The following is a 14,935-nucleotide window of genomic DNA, read 5'->3' as shown; positions in this document are numbered from 1 at the left end:
AAACGAGTTAACGTTAGTAATATCTAAATAGGAGCCAAGTTTCCCATAAAAGACCATCCGGAAGGCATTTCCCCTCGGCAGATCGCCCATGTGTAGCGTTGCCATAATCAAATAAACCAACCGAACCCACATTGGGCTTGCTATAAAAAAGGGCCCTCTTAGTGCTCACAGAGCGGAGAGTCAAAAAAGGGACAATATCGCNTAAAGTGTGAGGTTCTAAGAATATTTCCGAGCCTTTCCCACACAAGGAAAAACGAGTTAACGTTAGTAATATCTAAATAGGAGCCAGTTTCCCATAAAAGACCATCCGGAAGGCATTTCCCCTCGGCAGATCGCCCATGTGTAGCGTTGCCATAATCAGATAAACCAACCGAACCCACATTGGGTTTGCTATAAAAAAGGGCCCTCTTAGTGCTCACAGAGCGGAGAGTCAAAAAAGGGACAATATCGCGATATTATCAAAAGAAAGTATCGATACCTCGCGGTATATTGAGCCATTTACCAGATAATTGAAGAATCATGAGATATTAATCAGTATCGAAATAAAGCCCTGATATTATTAAAAACGAAATAAGAAAAAAAATTTAGGTAGGGACTGACGAACCAATCTGTCCGAAAAATAATTTATATTGTAAAAATTTACAACTTCAGTTCTTTATAATTTATTCCGTAATTATATGAGCAACATTTAGATGGATGTTGATATTATTTATGTTTAATCTTCCTTGAACTATGTCTTTCGTTGTCTTTTCATAATTTAAAACAATTTTCTAAAACCTAAGTGAGAACATCAAGAATTTGAAAATACACACACTATACTCTTTGCAGGGTCCCGAGAGAATGGTTTGTTTGTTTTGTTATGGCAACGCAACTCTGCCTAGAGGGGACACCTTTCGAGAGGTCTTTTTAAGGATAACTAGCCCCTATTCAGATGGGGGAGACGTCGTCTCCCCCATCTGAATAGGAGCTAGTTATCCAGACGTGGAGAAAACCGGAAAACTCCACATGGTCAGCCCGTCCTGACGAAGCGTGAACCCACCCTCAGTGTTAAGGGAACAGAACCGCTTGGCCACTGGTGGGTCCCCCGAGAGAATGGAGAGCTGTCGGTGCAAAGACCATTTTGGATATCCCTTGCGGAGATCTTGCTTATACAAACAACAAATAACATGATACTGAAATAGAAAAATTATCTAGTACTGTATAACTGTTAGCCCATGCATGATCAACATACGGCCCGCGATTAATCTTTCAATATTAGCTACTCAAGTCAGAATGGCGGCCGGATGGCCGAGCGCTCAAGGCGGCAGCCTACCGCACTGGGGGACCCGGGCTCGAATCCGAACGGGTCGAAAAATCCCCAGGAATTTTTCGGGGGTTGGCCCGTTCGGATATGTCGGGCCCCGTCCCTCACCACCCGGTAGCCCCATTGTGGGCCTGGCCGAACCCATAATGAGCTTGCAAAAAGAGGACCTCTTAGTGCCCACAGGGCGGAAAGAGTTAAAAAAAAAACTCAAGTCAGAATAGATCGGTGAAAAATTCTAACGCCTAAAAAGAAAAAAAAAAGTTTTCTTTCCAATTCGGCCCGGGGGCAAAAACTGTTGGCCACTCCTGTGTTAGCCCATGACCAAAGTTATTTCATTATTTGGAAAAAAAAATCAGAAAGTGGACATTTTTAAACTTTTTTCATCTGATGGGCCTTGGCTTCACCCCTCTCGTAGGACCTGGACTTTGGCCTCTTTAAACATAATCATTGTTACAGTACCAGGAAGTGAGAATTTTCTAACCCCATATACAGTAATGTACGGTACTGTACATACATATATGGGGTTAGGAATGTTGCTAATTCAAATTTATAGCTAGATATTTCAATAAAAGTAGCCAAATCGTTGTTTTCATTATAATTCTTTGATTTTTTATACCATAACGTCATAAAAATACGTACGCCATCATACTTTTTGATAATTCGTATAACTAGATTGAATCCACGAAATCCACATTCTGATGTATAGCAATCGATATATTACCGTTGTCTCACAATTTTCTTTTTTCCAATTTGATCCTATACCAGAACTTTATTTCGATACCGAGTAAATATCAAAACAAAACTATCGACACGAAAATACTCATATCGAATGAAAGTATCGATACTGTACTCATATCAGTAATATTCCAATTTTACTATTAGATAGCCGCTCTCATGTTTACAATTTCCACTTAACAGTGCAATTCGGACCATGCTGATTGGTGGATTTATTCTTGGTAATCTAGTGGCATCATGCATTAACGTTATATAGTTAAACTTCGTTAATGTTATCGGTTTATGCGATTTGTGGTAGAAGTAGAATATGTATATCTTTGTTAACGAGTTCGGGTAATGCAAAATATCGGTTAGTATGTAATATTGAGTTCACGGAGCTACGAGAAATTTCTTAACAATTATATTACGCCATTTAATACAAAATAGTTTCCAGTTTTCTCAAAGTCACACAAGCCAAAGGGGAAAAAACACAAAACACGTCATAACCAAGGACACGTTTTTTTGACTTTTAACTTTGGCCACAACGTTTATGATGATAATGTTGTTGTAGTTGGTAATGCAGTCGTTGAGCATACACCAACGATGTTCTCTCCAATTCACAAAACTACTTTCTCTTACAGTCAGCTCTTTGTAGGCGTTGTGACAATGCTGAACGATTAGTTAAGACAGTTGACGTGCCATTGAAAACCAGGAATTTTTTGTTTCTTTGTGCCCTATGGATACTAGAAAACCTTTTTCTAGGTCCATCGTGTGTTCGGTTAGGTCTACAATGGAGTGACCAGGTGGTGAAGAACAAGGCTCGACATATTAGGGGCAAATCACACCTGAAAAATTTCTGGGTTTCGCGACATGCCAGAATTTGATTTCGGATCCCTCAGAACAGTAAGCCTTACTGCCTCAACCATATCGCCAAGGAAACTGGAATTTTATAGATTGGAGGATTTTTCCATTAAAACTGTAGTTTTATGAAACAGCTCTTTTTTATTGTTTTAATAACGGAAATAACTGAATTACAATGATAAATACTGTAATTAGTTCGTAATTTTAAAATTAAAATGCAAATAAGTTAATTTTAAAATTGTGAAATTTTACGCGTGGATTCAATTTGGCGACAAGATCAGCCTGTTCTACTCAGTAACTTTAATCATCGTTCTGTCACATGCGCTTAAAGTAGGAATGAATCACAGTAATTGGCTGCAGATGTCACGTGACTTACGGCATAGATTCGCGCTCTCTCTCCCCTTCAGAAGCACTTAATTGCATAACTTCTATATACTGTATATCCTACATAATAAGTAGCTTACGTGTATTTATTGTGATCTCAAATACGTTTCTATGAAATTAGCATAACTATGCTGACCATTATGTAGGCTTCTTTGAAAATGATTATGAAGAAATTTACTAAGAAACATAATAGTATATTATGCTTCTTTGAAATATATAATCAAGTTTATAATGTATAGCAATTATGCGGATTCTGCGTTGACGCCTTTGGCGTCAACGCAGAATCCGCAGACTCACGGCACTCAATGCTTACTTTTAAATAAAAAAAATGTGTAATTGTACAGTGCTGTTTTATTGACCAAGGCGCGAACACGCGAAATAAAATGGAAAAGGGGAAACAAAACTTAGGAAAATGGCTGCCAAATGCAAGTCAAAAAAGTTGGAACCACTGTTCTAGAGAGAGAAAAAGGAAGTGACTTCAAAGTCACGTAACATCAGCCAATTACCGTGATGATTCATTCCTATTTCTAAGGGTATGCGTTATATCAACTGTAATCTCAAATAGCTGATATTGAAGAACGAGTAATAATTCTTTCTTTAAGCCACTATATCTTAATAAAGTGCGTATTTGGAGTAACAGTTGTTTATTTTTTAAACAAATTAAAACAATATAAAACATTTTAAAATTAAAATTGAAGACAGAGCCTGTCGAAACAGCACTTACCATTTATTCACTTTCACTGTTTCGGAATACAACTTTTGACGACCCACCATTGTAGGCTCCTCAGTCGCCAAATTTTTAAAATTCCATTTTAAAAACGATAAAAACTATCTAATTAAGACAAACAATTTTTAAATTTAGAGATGGTAATAACACAGACGTCTTCTTCCCTTTCTCCATCCACACCATATCGGGATGTAAAGCTTTTTATCCGCTGGAAGTAAGCGCTGGTAAACGTAGACTCTGGTGACGAATCTTTGTAGAATATTTTCGATTTTCAACTTTTATAACCGGATAGTAATTAAGTTTAAAATTAAAAATGAAGGCAAAATCTGTCGAAATAGTAGTAACCATTTATTCACTTTGACTGTTTCGGAATACAACTTTTGACGACCAACCAGGTTGCCAACCTTACGCGATAAAATTGATTTCTGCCCCTTGAAGTTATCGCATTTCGCTTAAAATTATCATACACCAGTAGCGTGCCGTCCCTGTAAGCGGCGGAAGCGCCGCTTCCCTTGTATTTTCTAAAATATAAAGATATATTGTGCGATTATTTTCATATAATTAAAGTTAATATTTTATTATAACCACATTATGTATCTTATTACAAATTTCTATACTACATGTAAAACAAACGACAAGACTGCTATTGTATATTCGAATATCAGTGGCGAAATAGAAGCGCTGTATTGTCGAGCACGGGACAGCTTCCAAACAGCCGGATTATACGCATTCGTGCATACGCTTTACAGAGCACCAACCTCGCGGTTTAGCTAGTGGATGCCATACACCAAAATATCTTATAACGCTTCCAATGATTCTATCTAGGACCAGTTCCGGGCTGTTAGCCGCCCGCGTGCTAGATATTTGGCCGCCCTCGCCCCATTATGTGAATGTGAATCGCGAATAGATTTACAACTTAAAATATTATTTTTGAAAGGGAATTTAAATAGTCATTTTTCTTGCTAATTTCTAAAAATGTATTTTCCTCCCTTCTGCATCCCACATTAGCATTTATAATTTTTTATCATACCCTTAAAATTTAACCTTTTGCCATTTTATAATAATTAAAAATATCAAAAGATTATATAACAAAATTTCATAACAGATGGCGCCACACACAATTTTATTTATTATAATTTAATTAAAAGTATAAAAGTTATTTTCTAAATAAAATCTCCCAACAGCCGAGAAAGTTACGCAACTCGTTAGTTTTGATCGATTCTTTTATAAAAACAGTTACATTTCTCGAAACGAACGATCTTTTACTCAGTTTCAATATAGAAAAAAATCTATATTTGATTGTTTCGTGTAAAATACATACAGGATATTTTCTATCGGTCAGGTAAATTCATAAAATTCGCTTATTTAATATACAAGTTACTTTAACGTTTACGTAACTAAACTATAACACGCATATTTAATATAACCAACGTTCGATGACGTCAGGTAAGCGCTCTTAAATTGACGTCGGATAAACGAAATATTACGAAATTCAGTAAAAATTGCACTGTCGGTCAATCGGAAAGTTGGTCCGAAAATACTGGACGAACGAGAAAAATGATTTGTTCTAGTTTTGGGGGTGGCGACGTTCGATTATAGAAAATCTCGCTTTCAACCCCTTGTGGAGAATGGAAACCGAAGACAGAGGGTGATAGGGAGTCTCTCGATCCCAATCCGTCGTCATTCCGGGGATAGAAACGTAAAAAATGCAGATATTTAGCCTTAAAATTCAAAAAGAATCCATGACGTCAATCGCATTGGAATTCGTTACGCGCTTTTCTAATCTCCATAGAAACGGCAACAATTGCTGTTTCTATTGTTGCAACACGATTTTGCGTCACTTTGCACGTTTTTCGCTTGCTGTGAGGACGTGTGCGCTCTTTGCTCCTGTTTTCGCTGTGTTTTTTGCCTTCTTCAGTGTTCTTTTCTACCGGAACGTGGTTTTAAGAAGACTTGTGGACGCCGACGTTATACCAAGTAAGATTTTAACTAGAATTTATCTAGCTGTAAGATTTTATTTTCGTTTCGTTTAGTCCAACTTTCGGAGACGACATCGGCGTTTAAATCTGCCGTCGCTTGTGAATTAGGACTTTTAAACGAACGACCGAAGCGCCGAAAACGGATTAAGTATTTGCTCATTGGTTTATTCTCGTAATTAATTCATTTATATTTTATAAATACGGTTAAAGAATAAGAATTATTAATAGAAATTCAATTAAAAATTACTTAATATTAACTTTAAATACGAATTCCATCGTAATTTTAACTAAAATATACTCTGGTAACATTGATGGACGGAGACCGTATTCTGAAGCTATTCATGTTCGACAGGTCAAAAATTTCGCCCTTTGACCTCAGACTTCACCATGCAATTTATGTATTAGTTTCAATGGAATTAAATTGTCTGCAAACACATCTAATACTAATACACTTAACAATTATCTATACAGGCTGGACACAAAGAATTCTTCTCCTTAGGCTCTTTGACTCTTTCCACAAGGTGGTCTGAGTGCAGTCGATCTTCCACACTTACGTAACATTTAAGTGCCATAACGTTCGTGTCCCGAATGGGCACGTTTCACTTCGTACGTTTGTCTTGTGTTTTGGTCGACTCGTTCGCAATTTCTTTGCACGAAACTCTTTTAAATGCCGTCGATGCGTTCATGTGACGTACACGTTAGGGTAAATTGGTCTAGAACGAAACACTCGTTACGACTCGGGCTCGAGTGCCTTTTCCTTATGGCTACTTCTTTAATTTACTCTCGTACAAATACAAATTACACGTAAGAGAGTTTCTTCGTTCCGGGTCGGTCGTCTCTACAGCAAATACAGTTGAAACGTTCTAGCAATTTCCAGTAGGATATAACGCGAGCTATCCGAATTCCGATTCGTCGTGGGTATAATCTTGAACGTTTTCTGCGTTAATCGGTCCCAGAAGACATTTCGGCACGTCGTTCGATGGTCGGATTCGAATCTTTTAGACTTAAAAAGGCAGCTGCGGTGAGCATTTTGCTTTTTTCGGAAGAATTTAGACATTAATTTAAGCTTTTGTTTTAATCGACTAATTGCAAATTTTCTTTTTTTCAGAATGAAGATGTTGGAGTGGTTTCGCCGGAGGTTCCGACGGAAGAATGCGGTGGCGCCGGAGGGAGGGGGTTCCTCGGACGGCTCCGATGAGACGTTCGAGGACCGTGGGTTCGACCGTGTCTCTGTCGAATCGATTAGTTCGGTGTCGTTGGAGACCGTCGAACAAGAGGCAGTGGGTGGTGACGACCTTCCCCCAGTGCGTGTGGCGTGGGACTCTCCCGGAGGCGGGAGAGTTCTGAGTCCATTCCACTTGGTCAATGTCGTCAGGGAGCAGCCGGCCACAAGCCTTGTTGTGGAAGACGTAGAGAGTGGCGAGTTCTCTTTGAGTTCGGCGTCACTTTCTACTTTCGCGTGGTCTGCCTCTCTGTACGCGCTCGCGAGCTCGTCGCCATCGTCTTTCCGAAGTCGGAACGGGGAAGCATCGGAGGAGAGCGCCGCCGAAGTCGAGGAACCGCGGGTTTGTTGCTGCGGGTGGCTGCGGTTCCCTCGGCCTAGGCGGTGATCCTCTTCGATTTTCCCCAACTCGTCCTTTTCACCCGGATGCGACATTCTGACCGGATTCGACACTTTTCACCCGGACATGACCTCTTTACTCGGACGTGGCCTTCTCTTACCCGGATGTTCTCACGGACTTGTCTCCCGAACGTGACACTCGATCGACGACAACGGATTTGACTTCCGATTGTGACCACCCGGACTTGACACGTTTCTTCACCGGACGCGACATTCGGCCGACCTTTCTTCCCAAACAGCTGTTACGAGGATTGAGCTTCTGGTTAGGTTAGGTTAGGTTAGGTTAGGCTAGGCTAGGTCAGGTCCTTCGCTCTCCTCATGACACTGTTCGGGAAGAAAGACTATCTGATAAAGGTAATAATGTTGACCTTAGATAATAAATGAATCAACTTCTCCTTTTCTCACTGTCTTTGTGTTTTGTAGGAACATTTGGGAGGGAGAAGGATCTCCCTCCCCAACTTTACCACGAAGAGGACGAAGTGGCCATTTATCGTACAAGTGAATGTTTTCCGAAATCTCCGATGGTAAGAACGCTTTCGTTTCATTTTTTAACACGTCTCATTCTCGTATCGTAATTTACTGTTTTTCTGTTTTTAGACATGCCGAAGATGTTCTTGGATCACACACACACACACACACACGCACGGATATAACATCACTGTACACGAAGATATACACCGTTTAACCTTTACTCGAATTCTCGCACTCACGCATTTACACGTCAAGCGCCACGTTCTGTGTAATTCCACACAATGAAACAACCCGAACACACGCTTCCCACAAATCCAACCCCTGGGTCCTCGTCCCGGGAAGTGGAAACGCCAATTTTAAAGATTAAAACGCTTTAAATTGGCGGCCGAAGGGGCTCTGGTAATCACACATCTTGCATGGATTAAATAGAATTTCAGACATTAGCATCAATAATCGTTTTGTGATGAATTTTTCTGTTAAATTCAGTGTGGTAAGAAATTATCTGCGCACAAATCTCGCTCGTAGTATTGCTAACTCTTACTTAAGATCATTAAAGATCTTACTGTTAATTAATCTTTATACCCATTTTTGGTTTCTCAAGATCCACGATGTGGGCTGCAGGACTGTATGACACGGAACTTGACAGACCGCCCTGGGTTCTTCAACAGCCCGAATCGATGTCAGAGCGGTAGACCGAAGTCTTAACCGCTCAAACATCCAGCCGTCACCTTGTTATACTAGGTCTTGAAAATATAACAAGTAGCAACACTTCCATATAAACAGTTTCTTATTGTACACTAGACACTTGCACATAAATTGTTTTTAGTTGGTCTGCAATGTACCATATCTCTTACACAATATATTATTTCGGTGACCATTTTATTCACGACGCGTTTTAGGATCTTAATAGCCAATTATTTCTAACGCGACCGGATTTCAACAAATCTAACCAAACTTGGGCCAAAGGTTATACATATAACACATAGGAAAGATGGATGGGAGGCCGACAAAGTCACGCTTGGATCGACTCGGGGCCGGTTTTGGTAGGTATGCAGCGCGTGCATGCACGCTGGCGGCCGATAGTGCTCTAAAAAATATAATTTTTCGTACTTAAATATAATAATCAACTGGCTCCTGCCGGTCGTTATCTAACTCCTTTCGGGGAAGAACTTTTTGAATGATGTATAGTTAATCGGGACATGCCGCCCCTAAGCTTTCTATATTTGGTCTTAAGTTTCATGTATCGAACTCCGTTCTCGAGATTAAGTAAGTTAATAGCTTGAGAAACTCCAAAAAATGAAAAGAATATTGAATATGAGTGCGAAGAGATGGTAAGCAATTAAAATCAGCGTTGGGAAGAGTTTTGTTTAAAATCTAAGTATATATCGTATACCTTATAATCCTGGATAGAGAAGGACTTGCATCTTTTTCCGCCTACGTACTGTACAGTACATGCAATCAAATGGCTGAGTGATCAGAGACAAATCCATTATTAATATTAGTACACAATATAAAATAAATATTGAAAATTATAACAAAATAGTTACGGCTAATAGATATATTATATTTAAATTAGTAGATGTTATCGAAGCAAGAATTGGCATTTAGAGGGCATAGGGAATCTATTAAATCTAATATAACAGAGGTAATTTTATTGAACTTGCTTATTTATTAAGTGCGTTAGATAATCTATTAATTAAAAATACATTTAGAGAAGTCTACGATTTTTACTGGCTTATCGAACAAACGAATACGAATGGACCCTAGACCATCACTGACTGGTTGCCCCTGGAAGTCGGCTTCTTACAGAAACACAGCTTCCCTATCATCAAATGTCACGGCACGCCACTGTCATACACCTATCTCGATCCGTTACACTTAAACCCTTTATACGTAGAAATATTAACTAGGTTCCCCTTATGTCAGAATCTCGAACTTCTAATCTGCAATCCCTTCTTACAACAAAATGTTTTAGACCCTATTTTACAATGAAGTTTTTACGACTCCTCTTTATAATAAATCGTGCAAAATAAACCTCTGAATGGATATAATCTAAAATCTACGTTTCTTAATACAATTTCAAAATATGAAACATTAACAAATATGTAGCACATTCCCTTCTTTATATAACATTCTTATTTCATATGTCATCCTGAATTAGGAAACGCTGTCCTACGTCAAAAAAGGCTGAGTTCTAGACAGCTCACTAGATGGAAACTACTCTGTAATAAAATGTATTAATGTAGTAACTATATTCTGTACAAGTAGAAGCATGATGGCATTTCGACAGAACGTTTATTTGTACAAATTTTCTTTGCACATCAATTTGAGCATCGGCCTAAAAGTACTGTATAGCAGTAAGCAGTCTCCAAAATAATGAAAAAGGTGTCTTAAAATCGAAAATATACAGTTTTAGCCAAACTAAGTAAACACTTCCTCAAGTTTAGTAGCCCACTAGCGGAATATAAAGACACGAAATTTCAATGAGAAGACGATACGTATAAAAAGGCGATTGCGAATTGGATTTTCAATAATTAATAGCTGTTTCGGGAGTAAGGCGTATTTCTGAAATGATCGTACTGTACATCGTATGGCACCTGAAATAATTGTACAAATACGATAATTATCGTACAGATGGCAACTCTTCGCCCGACCTTTCTTAGGTCGCCAAAATTTTAAAAAAAATTCCCATTTGTAAACAGCGAAAAAATATCTAGTTAAAAAAAAGTGTTTGTTTTTAATTGGATATTTTTTCATGGTAATATTTTTTATATACGGTAATTTCCATTTCGACGGACTTCTATTTTAATTTTACACTTAATTACCATCCAGTGATAAAAATTGAAAAGATAAAACATGTTATAAATGAGAGAAAATTTAGCTTTTACTATTTGATGATGTAACCCTTGTTTTTTGTGAGGTTTGCTTAATGCGAATCTCGTTAATACAAAGTGCCTTTTTTAAGTCCCTTCAGCTTTGTATTATCGGGATTTTATTGTATTTATAAATATAATACATATATATTATTTGAAAGCTTTTATTAATGCTGTTGTGTTACCAGAAAATGTGAATTAAAGAAATGAAATCAAATTTGACAAAATATCCAAAACAAACATGACTGATATAAGAATTATCTTGTCTGAATACATACAGGTTCAAGGAGTTCAGATGGCAAACTTAGAAATGTACCAGTGTATAAATATATATTATATATACAGTATATTAAATTTATCTTGTTCACCATCACTCGATATACCATTTATATGAAGTTAACATTCTGTTTCTTATAATGCATATATACTGCACCTTAATTTTCCAATTGTTTGTTATTTTAATACAATTCATGTGAAATTTATAGATATATTTTATATTATAAAACATTTTATATAAACATATTGTAATATACAGTGGTGCCTCGTACAACGTACTTAATCCGTTCCAGGTGCACGTCCGTTAAGTGAAACGTCCGTTATACGAAACGCATTTTCCCATAGAAATACATGTTAAAACATATAATTCGTTCCGCAGCATAAAATAACCGTACTGTACCATAAAAAATGAAAATGGAGCAGACACCAATTATGCCGGGTAGTCAGATGTTGTGAGGAGGAGGTGGAAGAACACTTTCTTTACACATTCATACAGATACAGACTTTTTACACATTGCAGCGGGTCTTTTTTTATTGTTTTTTAATCGGAGTCAGATTCAGGAGAGGCTACCGGAACTTGCAGGGTCAACTTCTCTTGTTCCATCCTTTGTTTTTTGCCCGCTGGCTTCTTGAAAAACATGACCAAGGTGGTCTGTTTCTCTTTCTTCTTTAACACCTGTCGGAAATGACGGACAAAGGTGTCATCGTAGAGATCATTGATCCTGTTGGCCTCAGCTCTGTTTGGATAATGAGTGTTGGTAAACTCCTGAACCTCTCCCCATTCGACAAGAAAGTTTTTGTCAACTTTCACTCCTGATGATTTCTTGCTTTGTTTCAATTGAAATCACCTTTCTGTTTTTTTAGAAGCCATGATGCATTATAAATGACTTAACTTGCCAGATTATATGATACGAATAATTCTTTATTAATTAAGATCACTAAACACTTCTACGAGCTACTCTCGCTCCGTTTGTTTTTTACAACCTCTTTTCGTCCCGCCACCTCGGCATCTACACAATTACATTTCGTTTATTTGAATCGTCAACATATATTACATTACATTTAATGTTTATTTAAATCATCAACATATATTACATTACATTTCTACTTCAGATATACTAATAATACATTCTAATAATACTAATATATCCTAAAAATAGCAGATTGTCATTGGCAACGGCAAAAGAGTGGAAACATCATTCTCATTTGTTCGAAAAAGTCCATTGTTCGTCTCACGTAACTGCCGAACGGAAAGTCCGTTGTTCGCAGCAAGTCCGTTGCTGGAGTCACGTAACGGTCAAACTGAAAGTCCGTTATTCGCAGCGTCCGTTATTCGAGGCGTACGTTATACGAGGCACCACTGTATATGTAAAACTGCTGTACTAATAAATTGAAAAGAAAAAATATAAACAAATTACTTAACACAGTTTTTTGTTGGTTTGTTTGTTTTCTGAAACCGTGTTTTATTATTTATTGACTGTCGAACCAGCACTAGATCAGACGTAGTACGTCTTTGTTTCATACCCGTATGAGCTTGTATATTTATATATTGTTTTATTGTTTAATTAGATGTACATAGATTTTATAAAATTGATGTAGTCAACTTATCCTTCTAGTTGGGAGAATGCGAACTTGTGGTGTATAAGTGTCATTGCATACATTGTGTGTTTAATGGTGTTTTTTTAAAAAAATATACATGTGTTTGGATTAAATCTGTATAATTTACTTTTTGTAAAATGTGATATTCCGAATGTATATGTTATTTCTTGTCTAGTTGACTGATGAGGGCTAAGTACCCAAAACGTGTAGAAGTACCCATATCAACTGAATAAAGATGGGAAAAAAGCCAAGTGTTTAATTAATAACACAATCTTGTGTTCAACAGTCACTTAACACAGTTTCTTAAATTGCTTTTATTTTTTCATTTTATACAAACAAACTGTATAGGATTAGATTAGATTGGATTGGATTGGTGGAATAGTGCCAAATTGGTATAGTAGTCATCAAGATATCTGAAATTTCTGTAGGTGCAAAAGAAATGAAGTTTCCATTCCTTACTAAGTTTCCCTACCCATGGTGTATCAAATTCTGGAAGATGACATTATTTCCATCATTCTGTTGTTTCAGATATCTTTTAAAAGTTTACTCAATATTATATATATAGCATTTCGACAGAACGTTTATTTGTACAAATTTTCTTTGCACATCAATTTGAGCATCGGCCTAAAAGTACTGTATAGCAGTTAGCAGTCTCCAAAATAATGAAAAAGGTGTCTTAAAATCGAAAATATACAGTTTTAGCCAAACTAAGTAAACACTTCCTCAAGTTTAGTAGCCCACTAGCGGAATATAAAGACACGAAATTTCAATGAGAAGACGATACGTATAAAAAGGCGATTGCGAATTGGATTTTCAATAATTAATAGCTGTTTCGGGAGTAAGGCGTATTTCTGAAATGATCGTACTGTACATCGTATGGCACCTGAAATAATTGTACAAATACGATAATTATCGTACAGATGGCAACTCTTCGCCCGACCTTTCTTAGGTCGCCAAAATTTTAAAAAAAATTCCCATTTGTAAACAGCGAAAAAATATCTAGTTAAAAAAAAGTGTTTGTTTTTAATTGGATATTTTTTCATGGTAATATTTTTTATATACGGTAATTTCCATTTCGACGGACTTCTATTTTAATTTTACACTTAATTACCATCCAGTGATAAAAATTGAAAAGATAAAACATGTTATAAATGAGAGAAAANGATAGATTTATATATATATATATATATATATATAAATAGAAACAATAATTTTAGCTTACAAATGCATGTTTCTTCAATTGTTTCTTCATTCTTTTTTACAACTATGTATTCATTTTCAGTGCATTTCCACTTATTGTTTGGACTTATTTTGACTGTAGTTTTAATAAATTTGACTGCAGAAAATTTTTTCCTTACATTATAACTATATAATTATTATATTTATGTAATAAGATTATTTTTTCATTTTTTTGACTCTGCCCTGTGGGCACTCAGATTACATTAGATTGATGGAATAAAGCAATGCAACACATGAACAATTCACCAAAGGAGAGTGCCTTCTAGGAGAACTTTCAATGGAAAACTGGTCTTATATAGTAGTAGTTTGATACAGAAACCTAGAAAATTTCCAATTCCATGCACATGGCTAGCCCATTAGTCAGGTATAAACCCAGGACCAACTACCAGTATTCACCAATGACAGACATGTTGTATATCCTCAGAAATCATTAAAAGCATGTACAGTAAAACCTGTCTATGGCGACCACCCACGGTTCCTTCAAAAAGTGGTCTTTTAGNTTTGTTCTGTACTGAGATTTTTGCTGATGCCCAAGATTTAACCTTTTTCTTATCAATATATTTTTTAATAATGATTACTCATTAAAAATATTTTTGGAAATATTACTATCTGGAAAATGTTGACTAATGCGATCGAATGATTTTTTGCACATCTTTCCAATTAATTAAGTTTTTTGAAAATGTTCTATATCATTGTAATGTACTGTCCACTTTTCTAAATAGTCTAAGCAGTTACCATAGAGCTTTTTGCCTTGACTCATGAAATCTGCGTGATTTATTGCACCTTGTTCTTCTAACTTAAACAATTATGGATGGTTAATGGAAGAGAATTATTTTCTAACCATTCTTGACACTGAAATTTTAAGACGACATGACAGACGAGAGCTCT

The 14,935-nt window shown here is 36.7% G+C and overlaps 1 long non-coding RNA gene across 1 annotated transcript; it reads left to right on the top strand.

Moving 5' to 3' along the window:
• The first annotated feature begins 5,528 nt into the window (after positions 1-5,528).
• LOC111618421 lies at positions 5,529-8,361 on the top strand. Its single transcript, XR_002755572.1, has 2 exons — positions 5,529-8,113; positions 8,187-8,361. It is a non-coding gene; the product is annotated as an uncharacterized LOC111618421 (long non-coding RNA).
• Positions 8,362-14,935: the final 6,574 nt, after the last annotated feature.

The sequence above is a fragment of the Centruroides sculpturatus genome, unplaced genomic scaffold (genome assembly GCF_000671375.1).
Source record: "Centruroides sculpturatus isolate CEXI.00-Female unplaced genomic scaffold, Cexi_2.0 scaffold10, whole genome shotgun sequence".
Classification (NCBI taxonomy): Eukaryota; Metazoa; Arthropoda; class Arachnida; order Scorpiones; family Buthidae; genus Centruroides; species Centruroides sculpturatus.
Note: the sequence above shows the minus strand (reverse complement) of the source record. Positions and strands in the feature narration are given on the sequence as shown.